This window comes from Melospiza georgiana, chromosome 6, assembly GCF_028018845.1.
Source record: "Melospiza georgiana isolate bMelGeo1 chromosome 6, bMelGeo1.pri, whole genome shotgun sequence".
Classification (NCBI taxonomy): Eukaryota; Metazoa; Chordata; class Aves; order Passeriformes; family Passerellidae; genus Melospiza; species Melospiza georgiana.
The window spans coordinates 21,295,237-21,307,470 of record NC_080435.1 but is presented as its reverse complement, the minus strand read 5'-3'; positions in this window follow the sequence as shown (position 1 = coordinate 21,307,470).

The window sequence follows — 12,234 nt, the reverse complement described above, 5'->3', positions numbered from 1 at the left end:
ACCTCTGCTCTCACTGTTCTTTTAAAATTCATTCTGATTTCAGGAAGTTCTCAGATGCTGTGCCTCAGCCAGGTGGTTATTAGCAGCTTACTGAAATCCAGGCTGTCAACACCTTCTAAAAGTATTCCAAAGGGAATATTTCCTAGCAGAGACTTCCTATGGACTAAAATGAACAACTGCCAAGGCTTGTTCAGCTCCTCAGTAAGGGAATGGTGCTTAGGTGTGCATTTGAGTCAGAACAGCTCCTTTTGCAGGTGTCAGGTCCATCACAGATGCTGAAAAGTGCTGGAGCAGGATGGGTTGGGCATGCCTGCACAGCACAGGATTGCAGCTGAAGATCCTTATTTTAGAGCTGCTCTCCAAAACCCATTGGTTTTACAGGAAAGATGGTGTGGCTGTTCCATCAAAGGGGAGCAATCTGCCTGTGTGGCAGAGGGACAGTACATGAACTTCATTAAGTGGTGGGAACAAATTACTCCTCGTGGAGCTTTGTCTTCAGTGGCTGTGACAAAACTGGGCCATCAACTCCAGGGGCAGAATGGAGAAGAAATAACCTTTACAGCGAGTATCTCTGTTGTGTAGCTCTCAGAACATTTCTTTGCCATAAGGCCTAACATCTGGCTTTGTTCCTGCTACATGGAGCCCTGATTCTGACCTCTGTGCACAGCTGCACTGTAGGCACTCCCCAGTCCCAGCCATGTGTCCCATCATGCTTCATGTGGGGAATCCTGGCAAAATGGTCCTCCCCTGCATTCCTAATAATCCAAGACCTTGTAATGGAACCATCCTTATTCCAGTTTCCCAAAGAGCAGCCAAGGCACAGGCACAGCTAACCGTTTTTATTTGGGAACAGCAGCAGGCAGCCAGATGCCAACACAGAGTGGAAGGGATGTGCTTCACCCAGGCTCCATCTACTGACAGCAGTACACACCCACATGCATTTCACTTTGGATAATCTCAAAGGTTTCATTGGTTTTTGACTGCTTTACAGGATTATTTTTATTTATTTGCCTATCTCAAGAATCGTTCCTAAGCAAGAGCTTCCCTGTTTATTTTCAAGGCCATACACGTGCAAAGCTGTCTCCTTGGCTGTTTCTTTCTTTTAACCTTCATTCAGAATCATCTGTATCTTCCTTCATGTCTGCAACCAGCTGCTTAGAGAAGGGACAAATGTACTGGCTGGTAATGGCAGCAGCCTCCCTGGCATCTCTGTCCGAGCGGCTGTGGAAAGGGAAAAATCAGGGACAAAAAAAGAAAAAGGAAAAAAAAAGAAAAAAAAAATTATTTCTGGAAGCATGAACTGCAGGAAGTGTGACAAGGCCACCTTGTGACATTCCAGGATGACTCCAAAGAGCAGGTCATGGTCCCCCTAGAGGGATCATGGCTGCCTGCTGCCAGGCCCTCTATAAATGCACAGTGGTGTTTCTCCTCCATTATGGTACAAGAGGTACTAAGGACCAGTTTAGTCCTCCTAATTACAGTGATTTAAGAGTGAGATGTCTAAGGGAAAGCTGTTGGGCATTAGGAAAAGACAATGTCCAGGTGCTGGGACAACCCATCCTGAGGTGTGTGTTCCAATCAGCAGCTGAAACCAGACCGTGCAGCAAAGGCTTTCTTTCAATTTTAACCATTATATCACATTTCCTAATGAGATGAACAATTGCTTCAATCCAGAATAACAACTCTTAGGAAATTATTAAGAAAAGATATTATTTTGCTTCCCTGGGTTTTACTATTTTAACAACTGACTTTTCTATGGCTGTTCATAAAAGCCTTTTGGCTTCAGTATTGTGGGGCTCGGAGTCATAGAGGTGACCAATCCCTCCCACCTACCTGGTGTTCAGAAAGCTCTGGTACAACCAGAGAAAGCAAAGTTCCTCAGGTTTGTTTACTCCCTCTCTCCCCTGCATGTCTGTGTTGACTGGGCCAGGAGAGCTGGTTTAGATAAAGAAAATTAGTAATAATTAAAAATCCCAAACCACCAATTATGTAACACCACCACTGCAGAGCAGCACTTGCAGCTTGTGTTGTGTCTGCTGCTGTGCTCACAGACATGGCCTCAGTGGGGGCTGCTGGCCCAGTGTGGCAGTGAGAGCCTGGGTGGGGACTGGGACACCAGAGGTTCCCTCTCACCTGCGCTTGCGGCCCATGAGGTTTTGGATGAATTTCTGAACCTGGGCGTTGCCTCTCATCTTGCTGTACTCACTGGTGAACAGCCCATCCGAGTGCCTCAGGGACCTGTGTGGGGACAACATGGGACAGCAGCTGCACCTCCCAGCCACGTGAGACTCCCCATAAGGCACAGCCCTCCTCCCACCACTACAGGGCCCTGTATTACTCCCCTTCCCCTCTTCATCCTGGGCAGCCAGGGCTGGCTCTGCAGCTGGACAGCTCAGCTCCATGGGCAGCCCCTCAGGGCAGGGATCCCACATCCTCCTGGAGACTTCCCTGCCCCAGGAGGGTGGGTGTGGCTGGTGCTCACCTGTCCTTGAGGCCCACCAGGTGCTTGACCAGCTGCTGCACGTAGGCGTTGCCATTCATCTTGCTGAGCTCGCTGTGGAAGAGCCCGTCTGCGTGGCGCTCCACCCTGTGTGTTGGAACAGGGAAAAGGGGGGTCAAAAGGTTTAAAATGGTTTAAAAACACACAAGAACAGGCAAGAGCAGGCATTAAACACTGCTGCCTCAAGGCATGAGAGTCTCAAACACAGATGGGCAAGAATTCGTAACACTTTGGCAAAGTTTCACAAAAAAAGGGGAAAAAAAGGGAGTTTTAAAAATACCTTTGTTAAACATCACACAGGAAAACAACCTGTTCTTGCTTTTACTGATGTAATCACCTTGCCACAAGGATGTGGGAATGTGGTGTTATTGATGATTCAGCACAAAAGAGTGGGACAAGAGGCTGAAGAAGTAATAAAGAAATACCCAGAGACACAAAGCTCAAGAGCACTTAGGAAAGAGCAGCAAAGACCAGCCCTTGCAGGCGACTCCCTTGGTGAACTTGGTGAATTTACAGGGTTGGCTATTTCTGGTTATGTTTTCATGGGACCAGGCTGTTGGAAACAGAAAATCTCACCTTTATCAGGCTATGTAAGTGCACAGGAGAAAAACAGACTCAAAAGTGTCCTTGTAACTGTGTTTTGTTTTGGGGTCACAAATTTTCTTCTGAATTAAATAAAATTAACTTTCCCATCCTTAAGCAAGAAAAACATTTACAGTATTTGCACTCATTTAACTAAATCTGTTTAGGGGAGAAGAAGATCCACAAGCAAGCAGAAGCAAGTTCAAGAAGGCAGCTAAAAGGCTGGGTTTTCAGCTAGCAGGCTCTTTAAACAAAAACCATGAGAAAAAGAAAGCAGAGTCCAGAGAAAGGCTTACCTCTCCCAGGATGGCAGAGATGCTGAGAAGTGGGACAGGACAATCATGGGAATAATTACTTGCCACAGAGTTGTCATCATGGAAACCATGTTCTCTCCTGAAATAAAGCATGAAGTTTTGTGAGCAGCAGGACAAGTGGCCTTGGTGTGTGTCTGGTGCAGTTCACATTCCCTACAGAGACAGGGCTGTGGAAGCACCACCACTGTAACTAAATAAATCAGGAATTCCTGCCAGCAGAGATAAACACCTGGAGACATCTGCAAAGGGCTTTCAGACAAAAAAAATTACATATGATAAATAAAATTTGTTCACATATAGAGGAAGGGCTCATGTGTGCCCATATCCACCTATCCTCTAACATTTCAAGAAGGTAAAATGAAATAACACAGATTTGCAGTCACAGCAGGACCTCCTGTTTTGTTTTCTCACTGAAATAAAAAGAAAAGTACATTTTGTTCATCACAAGCTATGGCATGTTTCTCCCCTTTATGCCCAGATTGTTTCCCCTTTTATTCCCAGGTGCTCATCCTTCCTCAAGGATCACGCAGCAGCTCTACCTGTAATTTATAATACACTCCTCTCTCTTTTACCTTCTTCCTGCAAAGAAACAAACCTTCATCACTGTCCTGCAGTCTCTCAAGATGGTGCTTGCTAACTCCAAATCAAATCCTCCCACTTGGTTTTTACTTTATTCTGAAGCTAAACAGTACAAAGAACATGAAAGAGAATGTCCAACAATTCAGAATATTTTCTAGCCCTCCCTTCTGGGACTGTTTGCTGCTCTGGAGGTGCTGCAAGATGAGAAGAGGCACAAGGAGAAAGGACAAGAGTGAGGGATTTGTACAGAAATTTATTCACTGTAAACCACAGGGCAAATATTTCATGGGGGCTGCAAAGCAAACATATGAGAGGATGAAGGAACCATAAGCTTAATCTAACACACACTTTGAGCTTTAGTGTTGTGTTTTCCTGCCTGATCCAGCTTTGAGGGGGTGGAATAGTAAAGCAAGAGGGACATTTCAAAGATCAGCATCTTACTGGAATCCAAACAAGGCAAACTCCACAGTCCTGGGATGCAGGAGGAGGTGAAAACAGCCACCAAAACCACAGCATCCTTGGGCAAGGGGCACCTGAATCCTGAGCCTGTCCTTCTATCTGCCCAACAGCTGTCACACAATCCCTTGACCCCAAGATTTCACCTCAGCATTTGGCCTCTCATGGGCTTGCATTTCTCTGGGACACCATATTTAAGAGACCATTTAAAACCCCATTCCTGGCTCCAGAGTCTCCCCTCTCTTCATAACCTTTCTAGCTGCTAATCTGGTGATCAACTTCTCTTTTCTCTTTCTGGATGTAATTTTGTGTCCCCTGGGTAGACCATTTGCTTGCTGAAGTTCCCAAGAACAGTGATAGCTGTTGGGGAACTTTTCCTTCCTATCAATAATGATTTTTAAAATTAGTCACACCCCAAGAAGCAGGTAGATCTCCAGTATCATCACTGAAGGGCTGTTTAACCTTAGTAGGACACTTCCAAGCTTTTAATTTCCTCCCCACTGATGCTGGTTTTAAATGACTGCAAACTCTTTGGCCAGCTGGGACCTTTAGCTGAAAGAACTACACCCTGAGCCAGGCTGGGAGCCCTGAGGAGGGAAACCCCCATATTCCAGCACTGCTGCTCAGGACATGGATGGCCTCATGGCAATGGCTCAGTGAGGCACCACAGAGGTCTGAAATGCACCCAAAAGTGAGAGAGAAGGGAAGGCAGCCCGTGCAGCACACTCACCCCAGCAGGACTCACCGACCTGGGTTGCTTTGGGCTCACAGCTGATGCTCCACTGCCTGCTCCTCTTGGGGACCTCTATAAATCTGCAGCCTTATCAGAAACAATTATTTGAATAAAGATATGGATATGAGCAATCATGATTAACAGCAAATAATGCAGCGGGGTTGGAATGTCCCTTTAATTACCTGATCAGGTAATTCACAGCAATTTGATGGAATATTTCTGCTGATGGATAATAATTCCTGCTTCTGCCTATAATGACATTTGTTGGGCAAACATCCTTGTACCAATTGATTTGCTATGATTGTCATCATTATTTCCTGGCTTTAATTACCTCTTGATAGGAGCCTAATCTTCTCTTCTTGTAATTTCATCCTGGCTTGGGCTGTTTGCAATTGCCAGGATCTGTCAGGGAGTCCCTGTGTGCAGCAGTGATTTGGCAGAACAAAGTGTCACTTTTTTAGGGCAATTGCCTGATCAGTAGGATCAGGGCTCACTTTTCCATGAGGGGACAACACCTTTTGAACTGTGGTTTCAACTGGGAAAGGTCTGTCAGTACAAATTCTGTCACAGCATCTAAAAAGCCAGCATACTTATACATGTATGGAAAACATCCTGAATATATTCCCTGCCATTGCTGGGGTTTGGCTGGTCTCAAATACTGCAGCTAAAGGTGACTCAGAAATAGAGGAAGAAAATAAGATTACCCTTTCTCTCTTCTTTGTATGGTATAAAGTAGCTTGGAAGGAATAAGGAATAATAATAATAATAAAAATTTAATCTTCCAACTGGAGAAATGGGAGCTGTATTACACTTCTTATCTACTTATCTTTTTCCTTGGAAAAGCAAAGGGTGTCCTCATGACTAGAGGACTGGGAGGGACAGGATTTTCCTCATTTTCTTTCCCTTGGAAGAATGCCCCAGGACCTGATGAGCAGAACCTCTGGCTTGTGAGTGCAGGCTGCAGCCAGAGCCCTGCAGCAGGGACAGGGGAAACAGCAGGGTCACTCCAGGTCCCATTCCAGGCCTGGAGCATCAAGACATGCCATGGTCAGCACTAGGACAGGGGAGCCCATTTCCTCCTCTGGGACCTGCTCTGGTCCAGGTGTTTCCCAGCCACTTTCCTCTCCTCTCTGAACCTGCTCTCTCCAGCTGCAGCCTTCTGCCTCTGCTTCTGCCTGCAGTGGTGCTGGCAGCTTCAGGTTTATAAATGAGGCTGGACAAGATGCTGGAGGTAAAAATCACTAATGTGATTTTCCTTCCTTTGCAAACAACCTCAGTGGGTCTGAAATGCCTCCAAGCTCTGGGGAAACTCAGTTTGCCACGAGAGGACAGAGAAGAGGTTGGAATAACAAAGTGGCCCCACGATGGCAGTAGAGGGTGTATGACAGGACACTAAAACGTTCTGGGGACTGGAAGAACATGAAATAAGTAACCTGATTAACTGTTTTGCAACAAAAAATGGGGTTTGCCTCCAGCAGCAGGGGCAGAGTGAAAAGGTGATGGGGTAGAAAATGGTGTGGCTATGCCCAGCACTGCTGCAACTTAATGCAGGTGACAAATGTGGGCTCAAGCTCCAGGGCAGCTCTGAAAGCCCCGATGAGGAAATTCAGGGCCATGAAGAGAGCTCAAAAGCATTTTCAAGCTGAAATTTATAACTGAATAAACCAGAGCCCAAACCAATTTCTCAGTCCTGAAACAACATTTGATTCTCTTTAACCAGAATTTACATCAAACTCTCATCAGGAGACATTATGGAAATAGGAGCAATAAAGAATCCTGCCTAACAATATCTGTTGAAAGGAGCTTTGTGAATTTGCACCTTGATTCTCCATTTGTGTGAACACTCCAAGTCCCAGCAGGAGAGTGGAGATTCCCCTTGCCTGCATCCAGCAGGCACAAAGCAGGATTAAATCACCCATTTAGATGAAATCTATAACCCATTATCTATGTGCAGCATCACTGCAGAGAAAAGCTTTCAGCTATTTTCCAGCTCTAAGAATGACAGAGGAAATGAGTGGCCTCACCTGATCCCTGCTGCTGTACCACTGCCATGCCTGCAGGTGTGGGAAATCTGGGCTGGACTGATCCCAGCCCCTGGCTGCCCTGACTGACCTGTCCATGGCACAGGAATTTTAGCAAAGTGCCACAAACAGGTGACACTGAGCAGTGCTGAGGCTGTGCACACACACTCCTTGAAGACAGCAGGGAGAAATGCCCCAGGACAAGATGGAGAAGGGATCTGTGAGCTTTGGGGCCATCCCTGAGCTGCCCTGGGGACGCTGCCAGGTATAAAGCCATCAGGATCTTCGTGCAGTCACTTGTGCTTAGGCTTGACACCGACTGACATGCCCAGCGTGGAGAGGCCTGTGATGGGATGCATTAAGTAAATCCAGTTGCCATGGGTGCCAGGGCTATTCCCAGTAGCCACGCTGATGCCTGGGACACCCTCGTGCCAACAGAGAGCAAAGATTATGAAACACAGGGACCATCCCCCTTCAACACCCAGGCTCTGGTTACTGCTCTGTCTCAAAGGCATCAGAGCTGAGAACGGAACTGAGGAAGGTCTTTTTCCTCCTCTTTACAGTGGGAGGGGTCACCAAACCAGCAGTGTGAAAGGCAGCATCTTAGAGCCATGTTAAATGCTTTAGCCCCAAATCTGGCAATATTTGAGGGAACATGTGAGCCTAGCCTTTTTTTGATGTTGGAGGTAAATACAAGAAACTGCGTTTCAGAAAAGAGAGGATTTCATCACAGAGCTATCCTAGCCCATAGCACAGGGAGGATGCAGGCAGGCTCTCCAAAATCAGCACTCAGAGCTCTGGGAGGGGGTGTAATTATGAGTTGTGAAGGGGAGAAATTCCCATTCAAAGTAATTGATGCAGGAGATCAGAAAATGTTTTTCTCTGGTGAAGAAGTGTGGATGCATTCAGAGGCCTCCTCTAGAGAGCATTAAGAACAGGCTGGAAAAATGCTGCTATAGTCAAGTGGACATAGTTGCTCCTGCCCTGGAGAAGGAAAGCACATCCAGCCTTGGGGGTTGCTGTTTATTCAGGGCAATCCTTACAAAGTTTGCCCAATCCTTGCCAGCCTGTCCAGAACCCAACACCCCAGGATCTGCTGGAGCTTCTCTTCTTCCTAGGGACACCTTGACCGGCCAAAACACATCCCAAAATCTTACTGCCATGCTTTACACCCTGGGTTTGGGATGGTAAAATGCACAAGGGTTAAGCCAGGCCAAGAAGGCTGCGAGAGGACCATGTCATGCCCCACACGTGTCCAGCAATAGTGTCCCAAGTCCTGATGGAGCTGTCCAGGTGCAGCTGACCTTTGGGGAGCCCAGCACAGGCTGCGCCCCATGCAATGGCAGCACCAGCCCATGGAAGGGGAGTTTATTGAGGTCAGATGGTACTAGGAACTGCATGGCTAAATCCTTCCTACGTAAAATACCCTTTAATCAGCTTACAGGGTGTTCAAGAACTTCTACCTCCCCCATTCCTTTTTTCCCCTTCCTGTGTCTGTGTCAGGCCATGTGGGCAGTGGGGATTGGCTCTGTGTGTTTGCAGGTAAGCCTGGCCCACGCCACTGCGATGACGGCGATGCTGCTCCAGCTGGGAGCAGACTGGAGGCGATTCCTTGCATCACTCCCTGGTCTGTAAGAGAAAGGACCCTAATTGGAATAAAGGGATTGGAGGATTTAGCCTTCTAAATGCTCCTTTCTTGCACAGGATGCTTTCAGGAGTAGTTTTAATCTTTACCACCTGATTTCATGATTTTGGCTGTAAGAGTAAAGAGTGGGATGGAAGGAAGAGGCAAGTAAGGCAGCCCAGGTAGGCTTGGAAGAAGGAGGAAAATCACAGTGGTCATGGAACCTCAGAAAAACACTTACTCCAATCTCAAAGGGGCAAATTAAGCTAAGAAGGTGTGTAGATCCAGGATACATTTGTCTCTCTTTGTACCTACTTGCTCCTAAGGTGGCTTGGATTGCCTGTGTCTCTCCCCTGCTTTGTTTGACTGAAATATGTGGCACCTTTCTGGATTTGCACCAGTTTAAAACAAAAACCAGATGTGAGGGACAAAAGAACAAAATGTCACATACCTGGAGTTGTTCCTGCTTGGTCTGAAGTCAGGAGGGAAGGTGCTGGACATGCTGGTGACATCCATGGCTGGCAGCATTATCCAGGGGCAAGGACAGCAAAACATTTGTCAAGAGCTCTGGGTTGTGCTGGAGCGGATCTCAGTCATTTTGGTCAAAGCTGTATCTGCTTCTTGCCAAACCATTGGGTAAAATCTGCAGTAAACCCCAGCTCCTTTGAAGGAAAAAAACATTAAATATTAGGTGTTTGGCTCATACTGAAAAAAAGGAAAAAGTCCCCAAATGCTTGAAACATTTTGCTAAGAACTGGGAAGAACAAGGGAAAAAGTATCCTGTTGGTGCAGGAGTGGTACCTTGGGCGCTGGCAGGGTGCCTTGGCTCTCCAAGGATAAGAGATAAGAGGTGCTTTGCAAGAGAGAAGGTCCCTCTGAAGCAGGGATAGGTGCTAAGCCAGAGGGTCCCCTGGGATGCCTCCCTAGGGATGCTGGATGAGCCAGGCCCATCCTGCAGCAGAAACACCTCTGACAAGCCTTGAATCTGGAAGGGCTGCCATGAGGCATTCCCCTCCTACAAGCAAATCATAGAATCCTGGAATCATTGAGGTTGGAAAGGACCTCCAAGACCATCAAGTCCAACTGTGCCCACCATCCACCTCATCACCCAGCCCAGAGCACTGAGTGTCACATCCAGTTGTTCCTTGGGCACCTCCAGGGATGGGGTCTCCACCACATCCCTGGGCAGCCCCTTCCATTGCCTGGCCACCTTTTTCATGAGGAAATTCTTCCTGAGAAGAAATTCTTCCTGAGAAGAAATTCTTCCTGCCTGCTTTGGGAATGGGTACTGTAAGGGAAAAGAAGGGTTGGCCTACTGTGGCTGGCACTGTGATCCAGAAAAGGAAAAGCCAAGCTCAGGGCACAGCTTTTTTTACAGGAAGAAGGGAACTCTGTTTTCCAATCCTATGAGTGCATCATGGCTGTCTCCCTGTCACCAAGGAAGCCCAAAGTAGTTTTTAAAGACAAGCTGTCACCCCCATCAGTCACCTGCTGGAATTTTACACCCCATGGAACTCCTTCCAAATCTCCCCAGGTTTTCCCACCCAAGTGGGAAAAAAAAAATACCTTCCCTCTGGTTATGTTCCCAGGGTGGAACACATCCCAGTGCAGGCATCACCAAAACTGCAGGAAAACCAAAAAACTCCCCAGCAACATTTTTAGTGTCAGAGAATCAAGGCATTACTTCATTCTGGTCAGGATGTGCAGCAGAAATAATTTCATCCACACATTGCCTGGGTTGTGCAGAGAAAGCCATGCTTTGATCCTTTAACACAGGGACATGACCACAGAGGATTGGTTGTCTTCCTCCCCAGGCTGCTCTGGCCACCCTTGCCCTGCTGCCCAGCGCTGCCTCCTGCCCGGCTGGAAGCTCCCTGCACCTGCAGTGCGGGAGCACTGAGCGCGCTCACACTTCCCTTGCGTCCTGCCTTATCACGGCTCTAATTGGCATCAGCGCTGTAATCTCAGCCTCCAGCTGTTTGTGTGTCTGGGAAGAGGAGAAAGCACTTCGGGGAATTAGTTTGAATTAGAAGAATTAGAATGTGCACTGTGGCCAGCTGTCCCAGGTGTGCCATCCCAGCAGCTCCTGACAGCTGCCTGGGCTGCATTTCAGCTCATCCCTCCCTGGCTTTGTCAGGGACCTGAAGGGACACCCTTTCCAGTAAACAGGAGCAGGCTTTGCCAGGATGAGCACGGAGGGAGGAGCACTTACAGGTGCTTGCTGCTCCCAGTCACGCCTTTCCCTGCCTTTCCTGCTTGTGTTGTCTTCCACTTCTCCCCCTGCCCAGGAGGTTTTTCCCAACAAATGGGTCTAATAATCTCAGGGATGTTTTACACCCAGTAGGAGTTCTTGAGTTATATTATTTTGATCTGTCCTGTGGCACAAGCCCTTGTATCTCATCAAGTCACCCTTGTGTGAGATCAATTGTGGTTAAGCTGAAACCAGGCATCCACAAAAACATCTAGTTTTGACTCCAAGCAAACAGAGATGGAAAATGCAGCCATTTTCTCCATAGTTTCACCCCCCACAGATAACCACTAGCATTAGTTTTTACATCTTACATGGGTTTATCATAACTTACCAGAATGGTAAATGTCAAGAGATCCATTCAGCATGTAAATAAATCCCTGCAGGTTCTTGGAGTCTGAAAAGCCCAGAGAGATGAGCCATCTTCTTCCCTCCTTGCAAAAGCTCACCTGAGAGGGGGGATGCTGCCTCTGCCTCTTTTTTGAGAAATGCATTACAGGAGATTGGAAAGCAGGATGGCTTTGTTGCCTATGAGTGTCTCACAGAAAATTGCCAGGCTGAATATAGCAAATAATAGGAACACGATTGGCCTTGAAAGCTCTTTGTTTTCCTCCCTTTGTCCTGAACGTGAAGGCAGCCAGGAGAGCTGATGCTATCAGGGCACTATTCATCAGCCGACTTTGGCACATCTGTCCTGAAACTTTGGCAGCCGCATTGTTCCCCTTTTCTATTTAAATTTGTAGTGCCTCAGATGTGAAAAATTACGGTGATAAAAATTCCATCTCCTTGTGGAGACTCTGACAGATGTCTCACTTCGTAAACTTCCTGATCCTTTGAACTGGCTGGGAATCCAATCCTCCATTAATTTATCCTGGGGGAGTCTCTGCAAGACTCCTCCTGGCTCCTTGGCAGAAGACCAGCTTCCTTTGGTCAGGGTCCAGCTCCACCACAGCCATAAACCACACTGCTTATCTCCTGGAGTTTCTTTTCCAAACACTCCAAAACACTCCAAAAAGGCAGATCTCCCACTGGTTTGTTGCTTTGGGTGTTTTTCTGGTGCTGCCCTCTTCCTGATACCAGAAACAGCTGTGGTGCCTCCACAGCTACTGTCCCAGTGAGATGGGGAATGAGGACACTGCAGGCTGTGCGTCCAAACAAAAAAGAGTAGTTCCAAAAC